This window comes from Apium graveolens, chromosome 5 (assembly GCF_009905375.1).
Source record: "Apium graveolens cultivar Ventura chromosome 5, ASM990537v1, whole genome shotgun sequence".
In the NCBI taxonomy this organism is placed as follows: domain Eukaryota; kingdom Viridiplantae; phylum Streptophyta; class Magnoliopsida; order Apiales; family Apiaceae; genus Apium; species Apium graveolens.
In genome coordinates, this window is record NC_133651.1 from 169943748 (window position 1) to 169952153 (window position 8406).

Below are 8406 nucleotides of genomic sequence, written 5' to 3' on the forward strand. Positions count from 1 at the left end.
AGTTCGCGATGCTCATAAGATGAATACGCACAACCAATACTAGGATATCATATAATCACCACACACTAAGGCATCAGAACAAATTAACTAAACAAATCCATAAGTAAATCTGCTAGAACCCCACAATAATGATTAGCCCATAATCGGACTCATCATCAATGTGGGTTCTGATGAAAGCATGGTATAATAAATGTAGTCTTTATACTGAATAAATAATAAAACCAAGTACGTTACACAAGAGTATAGGTTAGCAAAAAAGAAAACTAGCATCCAAAGTTACAACTTAAAATAAAGAATCACAAGAATAAACTAGATCCTCTTCGCCTTGGTTGAATTGTGCTATACGGTCTTCTTACGCCTTCTCCTTAAGCTCTGATACATCTTGTTATGAAAAACGATCATAAGTTATGCTTATATAGCAGCCCATACAGATTAAAGGTCCAGCTGATCAAAATTAGAGTAGAATCAGGATTCTATGATCCCGACTTGGCGCGGCCGCACGCTTACCAGCGCGGGCGCGCTTACCAGTGCGGGCGCGCTTACCAGCGCGGGCGCGCTTACCAGAATCCTGAGGCGGGTACACAAAGTCCTCACCGAATACTGGCCACTGGATGTCAACTCCCGTGGCTCTGAATGCATTCATTCCCCAATGCCTGGGTAAGGTCCTGCGCAAACTGACTATGGATGTTATGCATCACATTCATCATCCTCATCAAGCGCCTATACTGCGCTGAACTCATACCAGCACTGCCCTGTACTTTTTGCTGCTGCTGCTGCTGTTACGATGGACCGACCTCGTCACCTAACTGAGCTCTCCAAGCTCCTCTACGGGCCTGCGAAGAACCACCAACATACGTCTAATCAGCTGGCCTTCCACCTCGCAAATGGTCATAAGAATATCCAAGCCCCTTAGGATCGGGCTTCCCACCGTACCACTCTTGCATACTCAACAGCGTCGAACTATCAATCGGGGCACTCAGGAGCTATAGCTGCTCATGTGCGGGCCAATGAACTCCAATCTCTATACACAGCTTCGTCACAATGGACACATAGGGTATAGAAACCGTAATACTCCCTCGCAGGAACCTCAGAATACCCTGATGAATCACCATCTCGAGATCCACATAATCTCCTTGAAGAATCCCCCACAATAAATGTGCACGCTCCACAGTAACATCATGCATGTGAGAAGATGGCATGATGTTGGTACAAATAAAAGAATTCCATGCATGGGCAAATATGTTCATGCAAGAGGCAGGGAAAGTGGCATACTCGTTCTTGCCCTTCTTGAAGTTCCAGTGAGTCTCAGGCACACATAGGGTAGCAACGATCAAATTTAAAATAAAATCATCCCCCGTCTTCTCATTCCAGTTTCCCTGCTCCGGCTGTCTCTCGGGCTGCTCAATCACCCTACGAATTGCCTCAACACTATAGTCCACCGTCATCCCCCTCACCCACAGTGAAACCGTTCTTCTCCGCCTTTGCATTCGCGTAGAACTCGTGAACCACACTCATAGGCACCGCATCAGACGCCTCACAAAAAGCTATCTACCCCATCTCTACAATAATCTCCAATAACTTACCACCCATCCCCGATGGCATAAAACCTTGCTCCTTGGCTATAGGCTTCGAAAGCAGCCTCATATACTCCGCCTCAGCCTTCGGAGTAGAAAACCTGGGCCTCACACCACCTATACTCGAAGAATCAGTGGTGGTGCTGCTAACTTGAGTTTGTTCCCTTTTGGGTGCCATTGAGATTGAATAAGAGAGAATAAGAGATGTGTGTATAAGAGAGATTTGTGTTTGAGAATTTGAGAAGTGATGGAGCAGTTTGTGTATAAGTGTGTGTATATATAGGAATTTGGAGAGAATTAGTTATGGAAAAGAAGTGGGAATTGATTATGGGAATAATGGGAATAATGGGGGTGATGGAAATAGATTTGGAGAGAGAAATATGGGATGTGGGAGAGTAAAAATCGGGTTTGAATTGATATTGTAATGAAGTCCCCAATTTTCTGTTTTTTTTTGCTAATTTTTTTCTTCAACTACAGGGACTCAACGCGGCCACCCCACCTGGCAGCGCTAGCACGCCGCGCTTCTAGAATTCTAGCATGGCCGCCCCGCATGCCAGCGCGGGCGCACGCGGTTACCGACTTTTCAGCGCGGCCGCTCCGCTCTTCAGCGCGGGCGCGCCGTGCTTCTGTAGTTGAACTTGAATTTTTTTCTTTTTCTGATATTTTTGTGTATTTCTTTTTGCTTTCTTCTTCCTCTATCTACTATTATACAACAAACTTGGGTTGCCTCCCAAGAAGCACTTGCTTTACGTCGTTAGCTTGACGTAGAAACTCGAGATCAAGTAGACAATAAACCGGCACTAACCACCTCACGGTTTGCCATATCCCCATAGTAATGCTTTAACCTCTGTCCATTCACCTTGAATGCTTGGCCTGGATCATTCTCAAAAATCTCCACCGCTCCATGTGGAAATACAGTTTTGATAATAAACGGCCCTGACCACCTCGACTTCAACTTTCTAGGAAAAAGACGGAGATGAGAGTTGAACAAAAGAACTTGTTGCCCTGGCACAAATGATTTGAGCACTAGACCCCTATCGTGCCACCTCTTGACTTTCTGCTTATACATTTTGTTTTTCTCATACGCTTGAAGTCGAAACTCGTCGAGTTCATTCAATTAAAGCATTCTTTTCTTATCAGCTGCATCTAAATCAAGGTGCAACTTCTTCAAAGCCCAATACGCTTTGTGCTCGAGCTCCACAGGCAAGTGACAACATTTACCATAGACCAACTGAAATGTCGACATGCCAAGAAGAGTCTTATATGTTGTTCTATACTCTAAAACAGCTTCATCCAGCTTCAAAGACCAATCCTTCCTTGATGGACACACAAATTTCTCTAAAATGCGCTTTATCTCTCTGTTAGATACCTCAGCTTGACCATTTTTCTGAGGTTGATAGGATGTAGCGATGCGATGATTCACATTATATCATTTCATCATAGCATTGAACTTGCGATTACAAAAATGGGAACCCTCATCACTGATTATGACTCTTGGAGTCCCAAACCTTGTGAATATCTGCTTATAAAGAAAATTAAGCATTACCTTCGCATCATTTATCAGCAAAGCCTTAACTTCAACCCATTTCGAGACATAATTAACCGCCAACAAGATATACTGATTATTGCAAGATGAGACAAACGACCCATGAAGTCAATTCCCCAAACATCGAAGACTTCAACCTCAAGAAGCACATTAAGAGGCATCTCATCCCTCTTAGACATATTACCCATACGCTGGTATCGATCACAGTTCAAAACAAACTGATGCGCATCCTTAAACAATGTAGGCTAGAAAAATCCTGCTTGAAGGATACAAGCTGCTATCTTTTCTCCACCATAGTGGCCTCCATACGCAGTCGAATGACAATCTCTCAAGATCCCCCCCGTTTCGCTGTACGGAATACATTTCCTGATGATCTGGTCAGCTCCTTGCCTAAATAAGAATGGCTCATCCCACATGTACCACTTCACCTCATGAAGAAACTTCTTCCTTTGAGCGTAAGATAAATCTGGAGGAATGATATTACTCACTAGGTAGTTCACAATGTCTGCAAATCACCATTCTTCTTTTTGCACCCCAAATAGTTGCTCATCGGGAAAAGATTCATTTATCAATGTCTTATCCTGTGAAGTTGCACTTGGATCTTCCAAATGAGAGAGATGACCAGCGACTTGATTCTCAGTAGCTTTTCTGTCCTTGATTTTTAATTCAAATTCCGGAAGTAAAAGAACCCATCTAATCAATCTAGGCTTTGAGTCTACCTCTTGTGTAGGTAATTTGTATCACAACGAAGTGCATTCTTCGAGACGAGATAGCGAATAGCAGTGTGATCAGTGAAAACTGTCACCTTCATCCCAAGCAAATAAGATCAAAACTTCTCAAAACCGTAGACGATGGCTAAGAGTTCTTTATCAATAGTATTATAATTCAGTTGAGCACCATTGAGGTCTTACTAGCATAGTAGACCACATGAAATATGTTATTTTTTCTCTGCCCAAGAACTGCTCCAACTGCATAGTCACTTGCATCACACATCATCTCAAAAGGTTCATTCCAATTAGGTGCAGTTATGACAGGTGCTGTGATTAAACTCTTCTTCAAGAATTTAAAAGCAGCTAGACACTCGTCATCAAACTTGAATGGGACATCTTTCTCTAGAAAATTGCACAAGGGTTTGGAGATTTTAGAGAAGTCCTTGATGAATTACCGATAGAAACCCACATGACCAAGAAAACTGCGAACTCCCTTAACAAAAATTGGCGGAGGAAGGTTTTAGATAACCCCCACCATGGCTTTGTCCACTTCAAGTCCTTTACTAGAGACCTTGTGCCCAAGAATAATGCCCTGTCGCACCGTAAAATGACATTTCTCCCAGTTGAGAACCAGATTGGTCTCAACACACCTTTTACGAACGGCACCAAGATTCTGCAAGCATTCATCAAAAGAATCACCTAACACAGAGAAATCGTCCATGAATACCTCCACATTCTGACCAATCATGTCAGAGAATATGGCCATCATGCATCTCTGAAATGTGGCAGGTGCACCACACAACCCAAAAGAAACTCTTCTAAAGGCAAGACTTCCAAACGGACAAGTAAAAGTAGTCTTTTACTGATCTTCCAGAGTGATACAAATCTGATTATAACCTGAATAGCCATCCAGAAGACAATAATACTTATGCCCATCCAATCTGTCAAGTATCTGATCAATAAAAGGAAGAGGGAAGTGATCCTTTCTCGTGGCCTTATTTAGCTTCTTGTAATCCATGCATACTCTCCACCCCGTGACTGTTCGAGTAGGAATGAGCTCATTCTTTTCATTAGCAACAACTGTGATACCTCCTTTCTTCGGCACACACTACACAGGACTCACCCAATAACTGTCCGAAATGGGATAGATGATCCCTGCATCTAGCCATTTGAGAATTTCCTTCTTCAAAACTTCTTTCATGATTGGATTAAGCCTTATCTATTGCTCAACAGTAGGATTGCTACCTTCCTATAGCAGAATTTTATGCATGCAATAAGAAGGGTTGATTCCCTTAATATCTTCTATAATCCATCCAATTGCCGATTTGAACTCTCTCAGAATTCTTAAGAGCTTTTCATCATCATTACCTGAAAGGTCAGAATCAATAATAACAGGAAAAGTAGATGCATCACCTAAAAAAGCATAGCTTAAGTGTTCAGGCAATGGTTTAAGCTCAAGTATAGGAGCTTCCTCAATAGATGGTTTGAGGCGCTTTGGAGATTTGTTTAGCTCTTCCATTCCAAGAGATTCAAAAGGCATATCCAAACTTCGCTTCTAGGGAGAAGCATTTAGATACTGCAACTGCTCATCCCCTTCAGCATCTTCATTATCTGAATTCCCCAACAAGGCCTTCTCTAAGGCATCAGACCTTAGCAATTTATCAAGTTTTGAAGTAACCACAAAATCGACCAACTCCACTTTTAAGCACTCCTCGTTTTCAGTCAGGAATTTGGTAACATTAAAAATATTGAACGTCACATCCTGATCCAACACTCGCATAGTAAGTTCACCTTTCTATACATCAATCAAGGTTCGGCCAGTAGCCAAGAACGGTCTTCCCAAGATTACAAAATCTAGAATCTTCTTATCCTCCTCGAAATCCAGAATTACAAAATCAGCAGGAAATATGAGTTTATCAACCTTGAACAAGACATCCTCCAAAATGCCTCGTGGATATGTAATAGAACGATCGGCCAACTACAAGGTCATATAAGTAGGATTTGGATCAGGTAAGTCCAACTTTTTGAAGATTGACAAGGGAATCAGATTGATGCTAGCTCCCAAGTCACATAAGCATTTGTCAAATGACACTTTTCCATGGTATAAGGAATAGTGAAGCTTCTAGGATCTTTAAGCTTCGAAGGAAACTTCTATTGCAACACAACACTGTATTCCTCCGTGAGAGCAACTGTCTCTGAGCCATCAGGCTTCACCTTCCGAGAGAGAATACCTTTCATAAACACCGCATAACTAGACATCTGTTCAAGACCTTCAGCGAAAGGTATGTTGATATGAAGTTTTTTGAACACCTCCAGAAACTTCTCAAACTACTTATCCAACTTTTTCTTCTACAGCCTCTTAAGAAAAGGAGGTGGAGGATAGATCTGTTTCTCCCATGTATTACCCTCAGGAGGAGTGTGTTCAATTGTAGTCTTCCTTGGTTCCACTTCTGCTTCCTTCTGCACTTATTCTTCAGCCACAACTTCTTCTTCCGAAACTTGGGAGTGTTCGGAATTTGCAACCTTCCCAGACTTCAATGTAATTGCTTTAACCTGCTCCTTAGCTTCCCTCTTTCCTGGAACTTTAGTGTCACTAGGGAGTGTACCAAGTTGACGATCTAGCAAGGCATTGGCAATTTGTCCAATTTGATTTTCCAAGGTCTTGATAGAAATCACTTGACTCTTGCACATGAGCCTCAACTCCTCCAATTCAGATTTTTCATTAGACTGTTGCAGCTGGAGTTGTTGTCTTTGTGTATATTGCGGTTGCTGAAAACCAGGAGGGTTGTATTACTTTGCTGCATACGACTGATAAGGCTGCTGAACCGTATTCTGAGTATTACACCAGCTGAAGTTAGGATGATTGCAGTTGTTGAGATGATAGGTGGCTGGAACAGGCTGCTGCGACCTCTGAAAGTTGCTCACGAAGTGAGCTGATTTACTTGAAATAACACACTGCTCCGTCTCATGGGCACTAGCACAAAGCTCACAGTGATCTGATTAACTCCATAATTAGCCAAAGAAATCACCTTCATCATCTAAGCCTTAAGCTGAGCAGCTATAGCAGTAGCTGTATCTAACTACAAAATACCTGCTACCTTGCTCTGAGGTAGTCTTTGAGTAGGATTCTGGTATAAATAAGCAACCATCAGTTCGATCAATTTATAAGCTTCATCATAGCTTTTAGCCCATAAGGCTCCTCCCGATGTTGCATCAAGCATGGGTCTAGAAGTAGCACCCAAACAATTATAGAAGCAGTTAATGATCATCCAGTCAGGCATCCCATGATGTGGGCACTTCCTAAGCATCTTCTTATAGTGATCCCAAGCCTCATATAAAGATTCTCCGGACTGCTGAGCAAATTAAGTAAGTACGTTTCTGATTACCACGGTTTTCGCCATAGGAAATAATTTACTTAAGAACTTTTGAGCAAGATCCTCCCATTTGGTGATAGACCCTGGTGGTAGAGAATGTAACCAGCACTTAGCTTTATCCCGCAAAGAGAATGGGAAAAGCCTCAACTTAATAGCATCTTTAGAATCTCCATTGAACTTGAAAGTGTCGCAGATCTCGATGAAATCTCTGATGTGCAAGTTGGGGTCTCCTGTCGGACAACCCCCAAACTGAACTTAGTTCTGTATCATCTGAATCGTGCTCCACTTGATATCAAAGGTGTTGGCCAAGATGGATGGTTAGACAATGCTAGACTGAATATCATTAATCTTAGGTTAAGAGTAATCCATCAAAGCCTTTGGATTCGCTTCTGGTTCTCCCGTTACAATAAGAGCTTCTTCTTCAACTTTCTCCATGATAAGAACTTTTTCAAAAACTTCCTTAGCTACTACAACTTCTTCCTCATCTTGATCCAGTGTTCTATTACGAGACCGAGAACGCGTATGCATACACACTCGCTAGATTACTGCAATATGACAAGGAAATAAGTAAGTAACCGTGTCCGAGTCAATGAACTTTAACGACCACTGATGACAAACACATAAACTAAAAATTAACCCCAAGTCCCTGGCAGCGGTGCCAAAAACTTGTTAGGATAAAAACACGCGCTAAATTTACACACAAGTATACGCATTCGCAAGTAACATAGAATTCTTTCTAGTTCGTTCCCACAAAGACTCGTTTATGATAATTTCAATCAATGCACATATGCAACAATGGTATGGTTATTATTCAATGCTAAGACGATTAACAAATTGAGAATGTTTATAACTACAATTAACTAAGAGATTATCCAAAGAACATTAACTATAAGAATTGAAAGGATTGATTACTATATGACACAAACACGGTATTATAGTTTCATTATTACTTCATTCCATAGCCTCTTTATTCTTAACCTTAGCATGCAATGGTGATGACACTAATCAGATAACATGAAACTGATAACCGCCAACTTACGTTGTATGAATACCATACTACCAGACATCACAAAAGAGATAGTAGCTGAATAGACACCGATTATATTGAGACCCTATATGTCTATAGAATTTGACAACATAATGGTTTAATGCACAAGTTATCTATCATGATTACATAGGGAAAGTAAGGTTGTTAAAATTAC

The 8406-nt window shown here is 41.5% G+C and overlaps 1 non-coding gene across 1 annotated transcript; it reads left to right on the plus strand.

The window, feature by feature from the left end:
- Positions 1-7109: 7109 nt before the first annotated feature.
- Positions 7110-7216, plus strand: LOC141662401 (small nucleolar RNA R71). Its single transcript, XR_012550520.1, has one exon. It is a non-coding gene; the product is annotated as a small nucleolar RNA R71 (small nucleolar RNA).
- The last annotated feature ends 1190 nt before the right edge of the window (positions 7217-8406 follow it).